The sequence below is a fragment of the Hordeum vulgare genome, chromosome 6H (assembly GCF_904849725.1).
Source record: "Hordeum vulgare subsp. vulgare chromosome 6H, MorexV3_pseudomolecules_assembly, whole genome shotgun sequence".
Taxonomy (NCBI): domain Eukaryota; kingdom Viridiplantae; phylum Streptophyta; class Magnoliopsida; order Poales; family Poaceae; genus Hordeum; species Hordeum vulgare.
This window is the reverse complement of record NC_058523.1, coordinates 5436824-5457697: the sequence shown is the minus strand read 5'-3', so window position 1 is coordinate 5457697 and position 20874 is coordinate 5436824. Positions and strand designations below refer to the sequence as shown.

Sequence of the window (20874 nt, the reverse complement as noted above, 5' to 3'; positions counted from 1 at the left end):
GAGTACAACTCGAGAATGGTCTTCTCCATCCCTTCCATGTTGTAGTTCAGCACAAAACCTTTGTAGCTTGGTGGGAGAGACTGGAGGATTCTGTCAATTATAGCATCATCCGGAAGTTCGACTCCAAGTGAAGTCAGACGACCGTGTAACCCAGACATTTTGAGTATGTGCTCACTAACAGAACTGTTCTCCTCCATATTACAGCTAAAGAACTTGTCGGAGACTTCATATCTCTCGACACGGGCATGAGCTTGAAAAACCAGTTTCAGCTCTTGGAACATCTCATATGCACCGTGTTGCTCAAAACGCCTCTGGAGCCCCGTTTCCAAACTGTATAACATGCCACACCTAACGAGAGAGTAGTCATCACTCCGCGTTTGCCAGACGTTCAGAATGTCCTGGCCTGCTGCGGGAGCGGAGGGTCACCTAGCGGCGCATCAAGGCATAAGCCTTTTTAGTTGCTTCAAGGATGAGCTTCAAGTTGCGAACCCAGTCCGCATAGTTGCTACCATCATCTTTCAGCTTATTTTCTCTAGGAATGCGTTGAAATTGAGGTTGACGTTGGCCATCTACAATATTTATAAAGACAACTTTTAGACTAAGTTCATGACAATTAAGTTCATTTAATAAAATTAAGTATGAACTCCCACTTAAATCTACATCCCTCTAGTCATCTAAGTGATACATGATCCATGTTGACTAACCCATGTCCGATCATCACGTGAGACGGACTAGTCATCATGGTGAGCAACTTCATGCTGATCGTATTCAACCATACGACTCATGTTCGACCTTTTGGTCTCTTGTATTCGAGGTCATGTTTGTACATGCTAAGCTCGTCGAGCCAACCTAGGTGTTTCTCGTGTGTAAATTTGGCTTACACCCGTTGTATGCGAACGTTAGAATCTATCACAACCGATCATCACGTGGTGCTTCGAGACAACGATCCTTCGCAACAGTGCATACTTAGGGAAATACGTTCTCGAAATTTTAAGAGGGATCATCTTATTATGCTACCGTCGTTCTAAGCAATAACATGAAAAACATGATAAACATCACAATGCAATCATATAGTGACATGATATGGCCATTATCATCTTTGCTCTTTCGATCTCCATCTTCAGGCGTCGCATGATCATCATTGTCACTGGCGTGACATCATGATCTCCATCATCGTGTCTCCATGAAGTCGTCACGCCAACTACTACTATCAATACTACTATAGCTAACCGTTAGCAATGAAGTAAAAGTAGTAAAAACATGGTGTTGCATCTCATACAATAAATTAAGACAACTCATATGGCTCCTGCCGGTTGTCATACTCATCGACATGCAAGTCGTGAAACCTATTACAATAACATGATCATCTCATACATCATACATGCAACATCACAACTTTGGCCATATCACATCACATGTCAAACCCTGCAAAAACAAGTTACACGTCCTCTAATTGTTGTTGCAAGTTTTACGTGGCTGATTTGAGTTTCTAGCAAGAACGCCTTCTTACCTACGTGACAGCCACAACGATGATATGCCAAAGCTATTTACCCTTCATAAGGACCCTTTTTTATCAAACCAATCTGACTAGAGTAGGAGAGACAAACACCCGCTAGCCACCTTTATGCACGGTGTGCATGTCTGTCGGTGGAACCAGTCTCACGTAAGCGTACGTGTAAGGTCGGTCCGGGCAGCTTCATCCCACAACACCGCCGGAAAAGAATAGGACTACTAGCGGCAAGCAATTGACAAATCATCACCCACAACCTTTTGTGTTCTACCCGTGCATAGAATCTACGCATAGAAAACCTGGCTCGGATGCCACTGTTGGGGAACGTAGCATAAATTCAAAAAGTTTCCTATGCATATTCAGATCTTCCTATGGAGAGATCAGCAACGAGAGAGGGGTGAGTGCATCTTCATACCTTTAAAGATCTCTAAGCGGAAGCGTTGCTAGAACGCGGTTGATGGAGTCGTACTCGCGGCGATTCAGATCGCGGTGTGATTCCGATCTAGTGCCGAACCACGGCCCCTCCGCGCTCAACACACGTGCAGCCCAGTGACGTCTCCCGCACCTTGATCCAGCAAGGAGGAGGGAGAGGTTGGGGAAGATCTCCGGCAGCACGACGGTGTGGTGTCGATGGGGAGACGATGTCTCCTGGCAGGGCTTCGCCAAGCACCGTGGGAGAGGAGGAAAGAGGGGAGCAGGGCTGCGCCGAGGCAGAGGGAAATCCGTGTAGAAAACAGCCCCAAAACCCCCACTATATATAGGAGGAGGGGAGGGGGTGCTGACGTCATCTGTGCTTCCCTGGCAATGGCGCCAGAAAAGTGTTGATCCTGCAATCTCTAGTGTTAGCTAGACGAATGCTTATGACAACGAACCTTCTCCTGCAACGGCACCAGAAGAATGCTGAAAGCACTCCCGAGTAATGAGACTAGAAGAATGTTGTTGATGCCCATCAGCGCGTGGGTTCGCAGCAGTTTTCGAGGGTAGAGTATTCGACCCAAATTTATAGATCGCCAAAAGGAGGTGAGAGAATACTCTCGAGTATTAGCAGCTGAGTTTGTCGAATTCAACCACACCTGAAAGATTAGTATCTGCAAGCACAGTAGTAACAGCAAAGTAATATGATAACAACGGTGTCAGAAACAATCTGTTGACAGTGGACTATTCCTAACGATTGTATCAATGGCGCCTTCATTGCCGCGTCGACGGAAGTTGTCAATTCCCGTCAACGGTAGGTGAACCAACAGTGTAGCAGGTAGTAGCAGTGTAACGAGCAATAGCAGTGGCAAGGAACAACAGTAGTGACAGAAGTAGCAAGTAGCAACAGTAGCAAGCGGCAGTAGTAGCAACAGTAGTAGCAGCAGAGCAAGACAAGTAACAGCAGTAGCAACAGTAGTAGCAGCAGTAGGACAAACTCGTAGGCAATGGGTTGGTGATTTGTTTGGATGATATTCATCATGCAACAGCTATAACAGGGAGAGATATCTGGCTAGCTCCCGTTCATCAATGTGATGTAGGCATGCATTCTGTGTGTTGTCATATGTGCTTAGGGAAAAGAACTTGCATGACATCTATTGTCCGTCCCTCCCGTGGCAGCGGGGTCCAAAAGGAAACTACGGGATATTAAGGTGCTCCTTTTAGTAAAGAACCGGACCAACGCATTAGCACTTGGTGAACACATGAACTCCTCAAACTATGGTCATCACCGGGAGTGGTTCCGGTTATTGTCACTCCGGGGTTGCCGGATCATAACACATAGTAGGTAACTACAACTTGCAAGATCGGATCTAAAACACACATATATTGGTGACAACATAATAATTTCAGATCTGAAATCATGGCACTCGGGCCCTAGTGACAAGCATTAAGCATGGCAAAGTAGTAGCAACATCAAATCTCAGAACATAGTGGATACTAGGGATCAATCCCCATCAAAACTAACTCGATTACATGATTGATCTCATCCTACTCATCACCGCCCAGCGAGCCTACGAATAGATTACTCACGAACGACGAAGAGCTTCATGGAATTGGAGAGGGAAGAAGGTTGATGATGACGATGGCGACGCTTTCCCCTCTCCGGAGCCCAAGACGGACTCCAGATCTGCCCACCAGATGAAGAACAGGAGGTGGCAGCATCTCCGTTTCGAAAACGCGATGAAAACTTCTCTTTTTTATTTTTTCTGGGACGAAAGGCAACTTATAGAGCTGGAATTGGGGGCGGCAGGTGCCTGTGGGCCCCACAAGCCTATCCACCGACACCAGGGGGTGGTGGCGGAGCAGGGGCTTGTGGCCCACTGGCCCACCCCCTGAGGTGGAACTTGGCGCAGATATTTTTGATATGTTCCAAAACTGCTCCCCGTAAATTTTCAGGACATTTGGAGAACTTTGATTTCTGCACAAAAATAACACCAAGGCAATTCTGCTGAAAACAGCGTCAGTGCAGGTTAGTTCCATTCAAATCATGCAAATTAGAGTCCAAAACAAGGGCAAAAGAGTTTGGAAAAGTAGATACGATGAAGACGTATCAACTCCCCCAAGCTTAAAACCTTGCTTGTCCTCAATAAACTCAGTTGACAAACTGAGAGAAAAAGAAAAACTTTGACACACTCTGTTTGATCTTGTTGTTGCCACTATGTCTAACTCATAACCAGAATTTCAGCAAGATCACAAGTTAACCACATAAGCAAATGACACAAAGGTCTCACGGTAAACTAATATCAATGGCATAATCAGCTAACGAGCAAATAATAATGAGTTTCAAATACCAACACTTCAATCAAAACAAGCATGAAGCAATATGAATAGGTGGGATCTCGCTAGCTCTTTCTGAGACCGCAAAACATAAATGGAGAGCACTTTCAAGGATCAAGGGCTGACTAGACATTGTAATTGATAGCAACGAAGATCCAGTCATAGTCATACTCAATATCAATCAAAAACAAAGCATAAAAATGACAGAGGTGCTCTCTAAATGGTGCTTATATAAGAAGAGGATGACTCAACAGAAAATAAATAGACAGGCCCTTCGCAGAGGGAAGCATTGATTTGAAGAGGTGCCAGAGCTCAAGCTTTGAAAACAGAGATAATAATTTTGGGTGGCATGCTTTCATTGTCAACGCAATGACCAAGAGTTCTCAATATCTTCCATGCTACTCATGCTATACGCGGTTCCCAAATAGAAAAGTAAAGTTTTAACTCCCCCACCACCAATCAATCACACTCCACGGCTAGCCGAATCCTCGGGTACCATCCATACTAACATCAATCCGTGGGGAGTCTTGTTTTACAGTTATGTTTTCGATTTAAGCATGGAACTGGGCATCCCAAATACCAGCCCCTTTCTCGTGAATGACTGTGAATAAACACATGTCGAGGATAACACTCCTAGCATGGAAGATACCAATAGCCCTCTGTCACCACATGAGCGGTTCGGGCATGCAAAACATATTATTTCTTGAAGGTTTAGAGAATGGCACATGCAAATTTACTTGGAACGGCAGGTAGATACCGCAAATAGGTAGGTATGGTGGACTCTCATGGAAAAGCTTTTGGGTTTATGGAAGTGGATGCACAAGCAGTATTCCCGCTTAGTACAAGTGAAGGCTAGCAAAAGACTCGGAAGCGACCAACCAGAGAGCGACAACAGTCATCAAGATGCAATGAGTTTGACTAACATTGAATGCAAGCATGAACAGGATATAAATCACCATGAATACGACATCATAGAGGCTATGTTGATTTTGTTTCAACCACATGCATGAACATGTGCTAAGTCAAGCCACTTGAAACATTCAAAGGAGAATACCATCCTATCATACTACATCACAGTCATCTCAAAATCTATGTTGGCAATCAAGACAAACCATTATAAGCTCTCAGCTAAATAAGCATGGCATCAGAAACTATGATCTCTAATTTGTCATTGCAAACATGGTTCTCTCACAACAAAGCTAAATCTGGGTCGACAAGCTAGTCATATTTACAAAAACAAAATAGATAGAGTTCATACCAGCTTTTCAGTCTCAGTCACTTCATCATATATCATCATTGTTGCCTTTCATTTGCACGATCGAACGATGAAAACGATAATAAGCGCATTGGACTAAGCTGAATCTGTAGGCAAACACAAAGGAGAAGACAAAATAATATGGCTCTTTGAAAGCTAAACAGGTAAGCATGTAAGAACCAATAAGCATTGTAACCAATATCTTCTACCTTGACACAAATAAAAAGAAACTATTTACACGGGAAAACTCCCAACAAGCAAAAGAAGAAAGAAAAATCTTTTTGGGTTTTCTCAAAAGGACACAAAACAAGAAAACAAGAAAACGAAAAGAAACTAGCATGGATAATACAGTGGCAAAGTGTAAACACCAGCTAACAAAGCGAAAGCATAAGCATGAATGTAAAGTCGGTGAGAACACGTACTCCCCCAAGCTTAGGCTTTTGGCCTAGCTTGGTCTACTCCCATGGTGGGAAATAACCAGCTCCAGGATACTCCGGAGCAGACTGTGGATGCCACTGCTGTGTGAGCTCCTCTGGCTCCCACTGATAAACTGGCGTCTGGTACTCGACTGGCGGCTCGGGCACGGACGCCTGTGGTTGGGCCAAGCCCCAATATGCGTTGATGTCTGCGGGCATAATAGTGTACCTGCCTGCATGAAGATCAAACAAAGAAGGAGCAGTCAAAGTAATAGTCTCTCGAGTACCCTGACTAAACACAAGGTTATAAATCATCCGTATACTAGCATCTCTATCCAGAAAATCATGGCGAACCATGCTGTCATAATCCAGATATCTCTCAGGGAGAAGCATCTCTCCTTCCTCTCCCAGTCTAATGGGTATCTCAAAGTGTCTGGCAAGACGGGTAGCATAGATACCTCCATAGACGACACCTTTAGAACGGTTCAGGTTCAACCGTTGAGCTAATATGGCGCCCAAGCTATAAGTCTTATCGTTATAAAGGCCTTCATGCAGAACCGCAAGGTCTGGAGAACTAAGTGATCTAGCCTCCCCACGGCCAATCAAACATTTTCCCACAAATAGTGAGAAGTACCGAAGCACAGGAAAATGTATGCTAGCAATTCTAGCGCGAGACACTCCTCTCTCCTCTCCAACAGCAATAGAACCAATGAAATCCTCCAAGTCCCGTGGACGAGGGTCATGGATATCCCCAACATAAGGTAGTTTGCATACATTGCAAAAATCCTGCAGCGTCATGCACTGGGGGACATCGTATATCATGAACTCAACCATGGGAGGATTCTTCCTCGGATAAAAGTTGAAGCTTTGAACGAAAATATTGGTGAGGAGGAGATCTTGTGGGCACTTATCTTCAACGAACGTAGTAAGACTTGCGTTCTCCACCAAGTAATAAAAGTCTTCATGAAGTCCGGTGGCGTGCAAAAATTCATCACTTGGCCACTCGCACGCTCGAACTTCTGTGACTCGAGGGACTGCGTACTTGGGGTGGTTCTTCTCATCCTCCTTGGGGTTACGGCTTGAAGAGCCTCTCAAGAACCTCCTCATCTTTTCCCTTTTCTAGCTCTGAAAAATTCTGAAATTTTTAGAGACTTTGAAAGAAAAGTAAATAAGGATTAACCCAACTTGTAGCAACTACTCCTACTAGTGCCTACAGACCGTATCACGCGCTAAAACTACTTGGGACCAGCTAAAATCAACTTTTCTAGCTCAAGAACAGGGTCACCAAGGTAGCAAGAATTCGCGAAGGATAAAGCACTAGAGAAAAAACTAATTGGACCAATGGAGGAGTCACTTACCAAGGAGTAATTTCCCCAAAACGGTTCGGAGAATGGTGCTTTGAGCAAGGAGATCAAAAATCACAGCCAAATGAGCAAGAACACGGATTTGAGCTACGAAACAATTTTTCCTTGAGGTGGAAGAAGAGGCTGAGAGCTGGAGTGGATGGAGGGGGTGCCTGTGGGCCCCACAAGCTTGCACCTCGCCACCAGGGGGTAGGTGGCGGTGGGGGGCTTGTGGCCCACTGGTCAGGCTCCCTGACCAGCTCTCAGGCCTAGAAATTTTCAAAAATTCCAGAAAAAATCATACTAAATTTTGAGGACCATCGGAGAACTTTTATTTTCGAGGTATTTTTCTCCGGGACGCTAAAACAGAAAACAGGAAAAGCTAAACTAATTCTATCATTTTTCTTCTAAGCAACAGAAAAGGAAAACTCAAAACAGAGGTATGTGACTCTCTGATTGATCCGTCTCATGGTCATCGAAAGAAATCCGTCAATGGGGTTGATCAAGTCCTTATGACAACTTTCTCGAATCGCAAGAGAGAACGGAGAATTTTCGAATAGCCACTAAGTCACCTCAATGGGGATATGAATCTCCCCAACAAGCAAATCATACTTCATCTTGGCACGAGGAATAGGGCATTCAAAGCTCCTAATCAGAATCGATGAAGTCTTTTCGATAGCATTGATAAAATGTACTGGATATCGCTTCTTCAGAAAGTGCACTGTATGCTCGTTACCGTTGACGTGGAAAGTGACATTGCCTTTGTTGCAATCTATAACAGCCCCTGTAGTGTTAAAAAAGGGTCTTCCGAGGATGATAGCCATGGCATCGTCCTCGGGAATATCAAAGATAACAAAGTCTGTTAAGATAGTGGTCTTAGCAACCACAACAAGCACATCCTCGCAAATGCCGATAGGGAAAGCAGTTGATTTGTCGGCCATTTGCAGAGAAATTTCAGTGGGTGTCAACTTATCCAATTCAAGTCTACGATAAAGAGAGAGCGGCATAACACTAACACCGGCTCCAAGGTCACATAAGGCAGTTCTTACGTAGTTTCCTTTAATGGAGCAGGTATAGTGGGCACTCCCGGATAACCAAGTTTCTTAGGAGTTCCAACTTTAAAAGTGTAATTGGCAAGGATGGTGGAGATCTCAAGGTCTGGTATCTTCCGTTTATTACTCACGATATCTTTCATGTACTTGGCATACGGAGACATCTTGAGCATATCAGTTAACCGCATCTGCAGATAGACGGGTCTTATCATCTCAACGAAGTGCTCAAAATTTTCATCATCCTTTTTCTTGGATGACTTAGGAGGAAAGGGCATAGGTCTCTGAACCCATGGCTCTCTTTCTTTACCATGCTTCCTAGTAGTGAAGTCATTCTTGTCGTATCTCTTAGGTTGTGGATTATCAGGATTAACCGTAGGTTCAATCTCCACATCCTCATCATTGCTAGGTTGAGCATTATTATGAACATCACTGTCCACATTGTCACCAGGCTCATGTTCATCACCTGATTGTGTTTCCGCATCAGACGCAGAAATATCATTAGGTTCTTCAGGTGTGATAGTATTTGGATGAACTGGCGTGCAGGTTTCTATCATCCTTCCTCTTCTCCTTAGGATGACTAGGTGTATCAGCATTGATTCCTTGAGAATCTTGATCAATTCTCTTAGGATGACCTTTAGGATACAAAGGTTCCTGAGTCATTTTGCCTCCTCTAGTAATGACTCTGACAGAGTTGTCATTTAATTCACTGAGCAGGTCATTCTGAGCTTTAAGTACTTGTTCTACCTGAGTAGTAATCATAGAGGCATGTTTACTTAGAAGCTTCAAATCATTGACATTTCTGTCTACACAAGCACTTAAATAGCTAAGCATACGAGTACTTTGTTCCAAATGTCTGCTAGCATAATCATTGAAACTCTGTTGTTTGGCAACAAAGTTGTCAAATTCATCAAAGCATAGGCTAGCAGGTTTATCAAAAGGAATATCACTCTCATCAAACCTACGCAGAGAATTCACTTCTACTACCTGTATCGGGTTATCGAGACCGTGGATCTCTTCGATAGGTGGTAGATTTTTGACATCTTCAGATCTAATGCCTTTCTCTTGCATAGATTTCTTGGCTTATTGCATATCTTTGGGACTGGGGAATAGAATACCTCTTTTCTTAGGAGTTGGCTCTTAGGAGGTGGTTCGGGAATAGTCCAAGCATTATCGTTGATCAAGAGGTTATTCAGTAGGGTCTCGGCTTGTTCTACAGTTCGTTCCCTAAAAACACAACCGACACAACTATCTAGGTGGTCTCTAGAGGCATCGGTAAGTCCGTTATAGAGGATATCAAGTATCTCGTTCTTCTTAAGAGGGTGACCAGGAAAAGCATTCTGTAGCTGGACGAGCCTCCCCAAGCTTGTGGAAGACTCTCTTCTTGGAGTTGAGCAAAGTTGTATATTTCCTGTAAGGCAGCTTGCTTCTTATTGGCAAGGAAATATTTCTCACAGAAGTAATAGACCATCTCCTGGGGACTACGCACACATCCAGGAGCAAGAGAGGTGAACCAGGCTTTAGCATCATCCTTTAGAGAGAAAGAAAACAGCTTAAGGATATAGTAGTGGCGGATCTTCTCCTCATTAGTGAAAAGGTTGGCTATTTCGGATAGTTTGGCAAGATGGGCTATGACCGTCTCAGACTCATAACCCTGAAAAGGATCAGATTCGACTAGAGAGATTATCTCAGGGTCGACACAGAATTCATAATCCTTATCGGTGACAAAGATAGGCGAAGTGGCAAACTTCGGGTCATTTTTCATCCTAGCTTCCCGAGATTTTTCCTTCCACTTGAGAATTAATTTCTCAGCGTCATAGGCATCCTTACACGCAAGAAAATCCTCAGCTATCTCTCCCTCCATAACGTAACCCTCATGTATATCAGGCAATTCATATCTAGGAGAGCTAGATCTAGCAGGAGCAAAAGCAGGTTCTATCTCAATAGTATCGATAGTTTCAGAAGCATCACGAGCATTGGTAGTAACTCTAGCAATATGAGCATCAAGGAACACTCCTAGTGGAACATCAGGAAAAGGAGTATCTCTAGCAGTATCAAGCATAGCATCATCAGGCAAAATAGCATCTCTAGCAGTATCAAGCATAGTATCATCAGGCATAGTATCAAGCATATATAGCATCTCTAGCAGTATCAAGCATAGCATCTCTAGCAGTAGTATCATAAGCATCATCAAGCACAGGCGACATATCAAGATTTCTAGCAGGAGGTGATGTCGCAAACTTACTCATAACTGAAGGTGAATCAAGTGCAGAGCTAGATGGAAATTCCTTACCTCCCCTCGTAATTGAGGGCAAGACTTTGGTCTTCGGATCCTTCAGATTCTTCATAGTGATCAGCAGATATAAGTCCCAAGTAACTCAGAGAATATAGCAATACCTCAACGGCAACGGCGCCAGAAAAATGCTGACGTCAGCTGTGCTTCGCTGGCAATGGCGCCAGAAAAGTGTTGATCCTGCAATCCCTAGTGTTAGCTAGACGAATGCTTATCACAACGAACCTTCTCCTGCAACGGCACCAGAAGAATGTTGAAAGCACTCCCCAGTAAAGAGACTGGAAGAATGTTGTTGATGGCCCACCGGCGCATGGGTTCGCAGCAGTTTTCAAGGGTAGAGTATTCGACCCAAATTTGTAGATCGCCAAAAGGAGGTGAGAGAATACTCTCGAGTATTAGCCGCTGAGTTTGTCGAATTCAACCACACCTGAAAGATTAGTATCTCCAAGCACAGTAGTAACAGCAAAGTAATATGATAACAACTGTGTCAGAAACGATATGTTGACGGCAGACTATTCCTAACGATTGTATCAATGGCGCCTTCGTTGCCGCGTCGACGGAAGTTGTCAATTCCCGTCTATGGTAGGTGAACCAACAGTGTAGCAGGTAGTAGCGGTGTAACGAGAAATAGCAGTGGCAAGGAACAGCAGTAGTGACAGCAGTAGCAAGTAGCAACAGTAGCAAGCGACAATAGTAGCAACAGTAGTAGCAGCAGAGCAAGACAAGTAACAGCAGTAGCAACAGTAGTAGCAGCAGTAGGACAAACTCGTAGGCAATGGGTCGGTGATTTGTTTGGATGATATTCATCATGCAATAGCTATAACACGGAGAGATATGTGGCTAGCTCTCGTTCGTCAATGTGATGTAGGCATGCATTCCGTGTGTCGTCATACGTGCTTTGGGAAAAGAACTTGCATGACATCTATTGTCCATCCCTCCCGTGGCAGCGGGGTCCAAAAGGAAACTACGGGATATTAAGATTCTCTTTTTAATAAAGAACCGGACCAACGCATTAGCACTTGGTGAACACATGAACTCCTCAAACTATGGTCATCACCGGGAGTGGTTTCGGTTATTGTCACTCCGGGGTTGCCGGATCATAACACATAGTAGGTAACTACAACTTGCAAGATCGGATCTAAAACACACATATATTGGTGACAACATAATAATTTCAGATCTGAAATCATGGCACTCGGGCCCTAGTGACAAGCATTAAGCATGGCAAAGTAGTAGCAACATCAAATCTCAGAACATAGTGGATACTAGGGATCAATCCCCATCAAAACTAACTCGATTACATGATTGATCTCATCCTACTCATCACCGCCCAGCGAGCCTACGAATAGATTACTCACGAACGACGAAGAGCTTCATGGAATTGGAGAGGGAAGACGGTTGATGATGACGATGGCGACGATTTCCCCTCTCCGGAGCCCAAGACGTACTCCAGATCTGCCCTCCAGATGAAGAACAGGAGGTGGCGGCGCCTCCGTATCAAAAACGCGACGAAAACTTTTCTTTTTAATTTTTTCTGGGACGAAATGCAACTTATAGTGCTGGAATTGGGGCCGCAGGTGCCTGTGGGCCCCACAAGCCTGTCCACCGCCACCAGGGGGGTGGTGGCGGAGCAGGGGCTTGTGGCCCACTGGCCCACCCCCTCAGGTGGAACTTGGCGCAGATATTTTTGATATTTTCCAAAACTGCTCCCCGTAAATTTTCAGGACGTTTGGAGAACTTTGATTTCTGCACAAAAATAACACCAAGGCAATTCTGCTGAAAACAGCGTCAATCCAGGTTAGTTCCATTCAAATCATGCAAATTAGAGTCCAAAACAAGGGCAAAAGAGTTTGGAAAAGTAGATACGATGGAGACGTATCAGGTGCCACACCTAGGGTTCCCACCCTAGGTGGTGTGGTAGCCCCCCCCCCCAGATGGGAGGTGCGGCGGCCAGGGCAGGGGGAGGGGGTGGCGCACCCCTAGGTGGTCCTTAGGCCCACCAGCGCCTAGGGTTTCCCCCCTTCTCCACCTCCTACGCCTTGGGCCTCTTTGTGGGAGGCGCACCAGCCCACTTTGGGCTGGTTGCCCTCCCCCTTTTGGCCCATGCTACCTCTTGGGCCTGGTGGCCCCTCCCGGTGGACCCCCGGTGGTCCCGATACACTACCAGTGACGCCCGAAACAATTCCGGTGTCCAAAACCATCCATCCTATATATCAATCTTTACCTCCGGACCATTCCAGAGCTCCTCGTGACGTCCGGGATCTCATCCGGGACTCCAAACAACTTTCAGTTACCTCATATAACAATTCACTATAACCTTAGCATCATCGAACCTTAAGTGTGTAGACCCTACGGGTTCGGGAAGCATGCAGACATGACCGAGACGTTCTCCGGCCAATAACCATCAGCGGGATCTGGATACCCATGGTGGCTCCCACACGTTCCACGATGATCTCGTCGGTTGAACCACGATGTCAATGATTCAATCAATCTCGTATACAATTCCCTTTGTCTGCCCGGCCGGCGACGCCGGCGTCGAGGAGCTCCGCCTCTCGTGCCAGGACGGCGGATGCGCTCGCTACACGTACGCCGACCCGTCGCCGGAGTCGTTGTGGTTCGACCTCAACCTGTCTCTGGACTGGCTGCCATGGGAGTCCCTCCGTGTCCTCGACCTCATCGGTTGCAATATCCCTCCCTTCCCGCCAGAGCATGTGCCAGACTGGGACTACCTGCGCTACTCCTACATGCCCTCACCGGAGGAAGACATCGCGTACGACTCCCCTCCACCACCGCCGCCGCCTCCACCACACCTCGCCTTCCCGTGCCTCGATGCGCTGCAGCTGCGACGGTGCGCCGTGTACAAGTACAAGCTCCAGGCCTTCATCGATGGCTCTCCCAGGCTCACCGACCTCTGTCTTGAGTCCCTCAGCGTACTGCAGCATTGCACGGGTCAGCTACAGATTCCGCTGCACCTCCACTGTCCGACGGTGACCATTCTCGACATGGTCAACCTCCACGTGCACGACGACATGTCCATGAGCGGCATCTCTGGTTGCAGTGTCAAGCTCGACGCGCCGGGCATCCGCACCCTAGGCTACACCCAGTCCATGTGCTCATACACCGCATTGTCGTTCGAGTCACCGACACCTCACCTACAACAGGTCCACATAGCCACGCACTCCGCGGGGTCGGCGCCGTTGCGCCGTTCCTTGCTCACCCCCAACGTGTCTCAAATAAGGTTTCTTAAGCTCACGACCTACTCCATGGCCGACCTCGCCGACGACGACCGCCGATGGTACTCCCCAACATTGAGTGCCTCAAGATTGAAGAGCTGACCCCGTGCGGGTGCCACGCCAGCTGCCACGCCGCCGTGGCCGCCCTGATGAATTTGTTGGGTTGCTGTCCGGCGCTCGGCGAGCTTCGGCTCAAGTTCAGCTGGCGCAAGTATCTTTGTGCAACAGTTCAAGACCCTGTTATGCAGGCAGCCGTCGTGTCGGATTTCACGCCGTGGAGGTCCATCAACTCCGACGATGGTGAATATTGCTGTGAGGGTTTGGACCTCCTTCTGGAGTTGAGCCATCGTTGTGGATTGGATTGCTTTCGGAGCTCGTTGAGACGAGTGGTTCTAGAATTTGACACAGAAGAGCTCAGCTGCTTCCAGATCCAGCTTCTCAAGTTGTTGGCGTGCTACGCCGAGGACATTGTCGTCGATGGCAGCATGGGATATGACTCGAGTTGTATCATTCGGAGGGTGGCGGGATGGAAGAGGGATGGTCGTAGTCATTTGGCTAGGAAAGAAGGTGATCATAGTGTGTGCCACCATTGTTGCGACGCAGCGCACTGCAATCATATCGTACCCATTTAGTTGTCCACAACAAATGGGGAGCCGCTGGCAGTGACGACAATAACAACCCATCAACAGCGTAGTGTTAGACATTGTAATGTTAGGTGTGCATGTTTGTTTAAGTTAGGATTGATCTTGTAGATATATGTTTTGTATAGATATAGATAAAGATCAATCCTAACCACCTTGTAAATCTTGTGTATTTGGTTGCCTTATGCTCCTATATAAACACGCATACGTCCTTGCATAACGCATACGTTTCTATCCCAATTCTTTTCACATGGTATAAGAGCCTCCCTCTTCCCATCTATGTCCAACCCCTCCTCCTCCACCACTACCGCCACGATGAATCCCTCCTCCTCCCTTGCTGCCCTCGGCCACACAATCACCGAGAAGCTTTCCCGAGAGAATTTTTTGATGTGGAAGGCACAGGTTCTTCCCCACATCAGGGCTGCCGGCCTGATGGTGTATCTAGATGGTACCTCTGCGGCGCCCCCTGCTGTTCTGACCACGGAGACGGAGGTCTCCGGGAAGAAGGAGTTGATCCCAGCTCCCAACCCGGCGTACACCGCGTGGTACAGCCAGGACCAACATGTCCTGACGTTCCTCCTCGCATCCATCTCCCGGGATGTACTCCTGCAAGTCCACACCATCACCACCTCCTCCGGCGTGTGGCAGATGATCCTCATGCTTTTTGCGGCACAGTCACGTGCTCGCAAGATCCAACTTCGTGGCCAACTATCTACATCCCGCAAAGGTGACCTTTCCGCTGCTTCCTATTATACTAAGATGAAAGGCTTCACAGATGAACTTGCAGCGGTCGGGACTCCTGTTGATGATGATGAGGTTGTCTCTCATATCCTGCACGGTTTGGATTCGGACTACAACTCCTTTGTGTCTGCAATTTCAACCCGTGCAGCAGCAGACAATCCCATCGGCCACGGTGAGCTGTTTTCTCTCCTCCTCTCTGCCGAGACAAGGATTGAATCACAGAATACTACTGCCACCCACTCCATCAACCTCGCCTCCAAAGGGGGAGGTCGTGGTGGCCCTGCTCGTGCTTCTGCTGGTGGTGGTGCCGTCTTCCCCAACACCTTCGGCACCACTACCACACCACCAGGAGGAGGCGCTGCTCATCCTCAAGGCCCTCTCATCTGCCAGATCTGCAAGTATGCTGGCCACGGTGCTTGGTCCTGCAAAAAGTGCTTCGACAAGACCTTCAACAAAAACCCCAAGCGCCAAGGCAACCCTCCCAAGTCTGCCAATGCGGCTGCTCCTGCTGCTCCCTCCTATGGTGTTGATACTAACTGGTATCTCGACACGGGGGCAACGGATCATGTGACCGGTGAGCTGGAGAAGCTTACGGTTTGTGATCGCTACACCGGGCCGGAACAAATCCATACAGCAAATGGTCAAGGTATGGAAATTGCACATATTGGTCATGCACTTCTTCCTACCACTCATGAGTCTCTCAAGCTAAATAATATTCTTCATGTACCTAGTGCCACCAAAAGTCTTCTTTCCGGCCATCACCTCGCCAAAGATAATGATGCCTATCTTATTGTTTACCCTGAGTTCTTTTCTGTGAATGACCAGGCAACGGGGAACACAATTCTTCACGGTCCAAGTAGAGATGGACTCTACCCAATCAGTGGCCGACCAGCTATCCCTGGGAGTCAGGCTCTTGGCGTTGTCAAGCCATCTACCTCTAGGTTGCATAGGCGTCTAGGACACCCATCCTTCCCAGTGGTGCAGCAAATTCTTCGTAATCATCATCTTCTCGTGTCCAATAAAACCGATCATCATTTAGTTTGTGATGCTTGTCAAATAGCTAAGAGCCATCAACTCCCTTACTCTCGCTCTACTAGTGTATCTCATGCTCCTTTAGAGCTTATTTTTTCCGATGTATGGGGCCCTGGGCCTCTTTCTATAGGCAAACAAAAATACTATGTTAGTTTCATTGATGATTTTAGTAAGTTCAGCTAGATTTATCTTATCAAACATAAGTCTGATGTGTTCCAGAAGTTTCACTCTTTCAAGCTCTAGTTGAACGCCTATTTGATAAGAAAATCATTGCCATGCAAACTGATTGGGGAGGTGAATATCAAAAGTTGAATCAATTTTTTGAAAGCATTGGGATTACACATCATGTTTCTTGCCCCCATGCTCATCAACAAAACGGTTCTGCTGAACGCAAACACCGTCACATTGTTGAAGTAGGCCTCTCTCTTTTAGCCCATGCATCCATGCCACTCAAGTTTTGGGATGAGGCTTTTCTCACGGCTGTCTACCTTATAAATAGGGTTCCTAGTCATGTCATTCATAACCAAACCCCACTTGAACGCCTCTTTAACATCACACCTGATTATTCTTCCCTTCGTATTTTTGGGTGTGCAGTTTGGCCAAACTTGCGCCCATTCAACAAGCACAAACTTGAGTATCGTTCTAAACAATGTGTGTTTCTTGACTATAGTCCACTTCACAAAGGGTATAAATGCCTTGATGTGTCCACGGGTCGGGTCTATGTCTCTCGTGATGTTATCTTTGATGAGCACATTTTCCCCTTTGCTGCCCTACACCCTAATGCCGGCGCCCAACTTCGTGCAGAACTCGTTCTTTTACCTTCTCTTTTCCCCCCCACAGCCACCCCACGTACCTCTAGAGGAAGTACATACTAATCCTGTGTCTATTTCCCATACCAGTGCACCAGGATCTAACGAAAATTGTGTAGAAAATGATGATTTTATGCAGGTAACAACTGTTGTAGAATCGCCGGCCACAGCGAATCCCACCAGCGCGGATTCACCTGCAGATCCTCCTGCCAGATTTGCCTCGGGATCGCCAGCGCCAGATGCGTCACGCGCATCAGCTCCAAACTCTGCGCGCCAATCCGGCACACTCCCGCCCGATCCTGCCATCCTACGTGGCGCGGCCTCACGCGCGGGCTCAGACGGTTCCGCCTCGGGCCTGGGTCGGTCTCCCGACACCGCCCACCTGCCCGGCCTGGCGCGGGACCCGGGACTGTCCCGATCGGCTCCACCCTCCTTGGGTCTGCCCCGGTCAGCTGCCACGCCGGTTCCCTCCTCGGCTGCGATGCGGTCGGCGGCCGCACCGGTTCCCTCCTCGACTGCGACGCCCACAACGGCTGTTGCGGTGCCCCCTCCCACTGCTGGTGGGCCGCCCTCTCCACAAGTACTGGAGCCACCCGATTCCGCCGCTTCACCCGACCACGCGTCGACTCCTGACTCGCTGCATGACGCGGATGCTACCGAATCCACGTCGGCTGCCTCGTCTGATGCCCCTGGTGCACTTCGGCGTCACCAGGTCCTCCTGCCACCTCTGCCGCCTCCTCCTCCGGATCGCCCTCATACATGGTCACCAGTGATACTCTCAAACCCAAAGAATATAAAGATGGTTGTATACGTTGGGGCTCCTTTTGTGCTACAGGTGAACCACAAAATTTGTAGGAGGCCCTTACTCATTCTCGTTGGAAGGCGGCCATGGATGAGGAGTATCGTGCACTTATGGAAAATCCTACGTGGCATCTTGTGCCACACCAGAAAGGTACAAATCTCATTGACTGCAAGTGGGTATACAAGATTAAACGTAAGTCTGATGGCAGTGTTCATTGTTATAAAGCACGCTTGGTTTCCAAGGGTTTTAAACAGCGTTATGGTCTTGATTATGAGGACACCTTTAGCCCTATTGTCAAAGCTGCCACTATCAGATTAATTTTGTCTATAGCTGTCTCTAAAGATTGGTGCATGCGACAGTTGGACGTCAAGAACGCGTTTTTACATGGTGTTCTGGAAGAGTATGTGTTCATGGAACAACCTCCTGGGTATGTGGATCCACATTCACACCTCATCTTGTTTGCAAACTTGATAAAGCTCTTTATGGTCTTAAACAGGCACCAAGAGCCTGGTAATCACGCCTCTCTAACAAGCTGGAGTCACTTGGTTTTGTACCTTCTAAGTGTGATACATCTCTGTTTCTATATTCTCGGGCTGGTATAAGCATTTTTATGTTTATCTATGTGGATGATATTATTGTCACCAGTTCACACCCTCAGGCAGTTGAAGCTCTCCTTGCTGACTTACGCATCGATTTTGCTCTCAAGGATCTTGGCTCCCTTCACTATTTCCTTGGTAGTGAGGTAACTCCTGTTAATGGTGGCATCCTGTTATCTCAAAGTAAGTATTTACTTGAATTGTTGCAACGAGTGGCTATGCCAGGATGCAAGACTGTTAGCACCCCTCTCTCCACCTCTGAGAAGCTGTCTTTGTTTGATGGTCAACCCCTTGGGGATGATGACTCTACTCAGTACCGCAGTGTTGTTGGGGCATTGCAATATCTCACACTGACTCGTCCTGATATTTCCTTTCCAGTCAATAAGGTTTGTCAATTTTTGCATGCTCCTACTACTGTCCATTGGACTGCTGTCAAAAGGATTCTTAGATATTTGCAAGGCACTTTGACTCATGGTCTTTCTATTCGCAAATCTAACTCCATGCTGGTATGTGCTTTCTCTGATGCTGATTGGGTTGGCTGTCCTGATGATAGAAAGTCCACTGGAGGATTTGCTGTGTTTGTTGGTAGTAACCTTGTTTCTTGGACTTCTCGCAAGCAACCTACTGTGTCTCACTCCAATACTGAAGCTGAATATAAGGCACTTGCCAATGCCACGGCTGAAATCATTTGGGTGCAAAATCTATTGACTGAGTTGGGCATTGCTCATCCTACTGCTGCTTCTCTTTGGTGTGATAACTTGGGTGCAATCTATCTATCTGCCAATCCCATTTTTCATGCTCGTACCAAGCATATTGAGATTGACTATCACTTTGTCCGTGAACGAGTTGCTCAGAAGTTGTTGCATATTCGGTTCATTCCAACTGGAGATCAAGTGGTGGATGGCTTCACTAAACCGCTTACCGCTCGTCAGTTAGATATTTTTCGTCGCAATCTCAACTTAGATAAGTTGTGATTGAAGGGGAGTGTTAGACATTGTAATGTTAGGTGTGCATGTTTGTTTAAGTTAGGATTGATCTTGTAGATATATCTTTTGTATAGAAAAAGATCAATCCTAACCACCTTGTAAATCTTGTGTATTTGATTGGCTTATGCCCCTATATAAACACGCATACGTTCCTGCATAACGCATACGTTTCTACCCCAATTCTTTTCACACGTAGCAATAATAACACACACGTTGAGCACCTTCTTTCGCAGCCAAAATGACGGCTATCCCTAGAGCCATTTGCATCGCTGCCCCAGCCATGTTCCAATGAAGAAGTTGCATCATTAGTTTATTACGTACTGTGATTTATGTGAATAGGCAAGGGCAAAATGCGTCATGCGTGTCACTGGTGGCCAATCTGGGAAACAATATAATTCTGCAGAACATGTTGCAGGAAATAAACAAATGCTCACGGTGTTGACTTTGGTTTCGTAACTTAATATGATTTTAGAGCCATGTAGAAGGAAGTATGGTGTAAAGTTGTGATGAATAGCACGAGAGGGGCATCGGTTGTGAAGGTATGTGGTAGTGTGGAGAGCTTCGACCGAGAATGGTGGGGGAAATTGGCGTGGAGGAGAAGTGTGCGGATAATGTCATTTGTGATGCAAATGAGGCGCTCGGCTTTATCATTTTATGGAGATGTATGAGGGCAAGAGAAGCGATAATCGACACCGTTGAAGGAGAAGAAGGAGCGAAGGGAAGAGTTGATGAACTCATCACCATTATCACACTGCATGCTTATGATGAAGGTGTAAAATTGTGTGTAGACCAAAGAAAAGAAACATTGAAGTACGGTGGACCTCTCAGACTTATTGCGCAGAGGGAATGACCAAGAATAATTTGTGTAGTTGTCGAGAACTATAAGGTAGTATTGATAGCTAGAAAAACTTAAAACCAGGGATGTTCACAAATCACAATGTATTAAATCAAAGGGTGCATAAGTCTTGCTAAAAGAAGTAGAAAAGGGAAGTCTCTGTTGCCGGCCAAGCTGACAGGCGGTACATGGGGAGTGTTGTGCTTTATTACAAGAGCTAAGAAAATATTTTGACAAAGTGGAGAAGGACTGAGCGCCGGGGTGTCCAAGGCGGCGATATGCCAAACGTCTGATGATGAGGTGGTGCTTGTGAAAGATGAGGGCCATGTGGTGGAGGTGCCGGTGAAGGGGTAGAGTCCGTCGAAGCTAGTGGAGATCAGGAGCACCTTCCGCGTTTGAAGATCCGTCACAATGAAAACGAAAGGGTAAAATTCGATAGAACAAAAATTATCACGGGTAAATTGGCACAAGGAGATAAGGTTGGTGACAATGGAAGGTGAGACGAGTACATCGTTAAGTTTAAAAGAGTGAGGGGGTGTGCCTGATCAAGAAGTAGTGATGGGGATATGGTGTCCATTGCCA

The 20874-nt window shown here is 46.7% G+C and overlaps 1 pseudogene; it reads left to right on the top strand.

Annotated features, from left to right (window-relative positions):
- Nucleotides 1–15289: 15289 nt before the first annotated feature.
- Nucleotides 15290–15373, top strand: LOC123406603 (annotated as a pseudogene).
- The last annotated feature ends 5501 nt before the right edge of the window (nucleotides 15374–20874 follow it).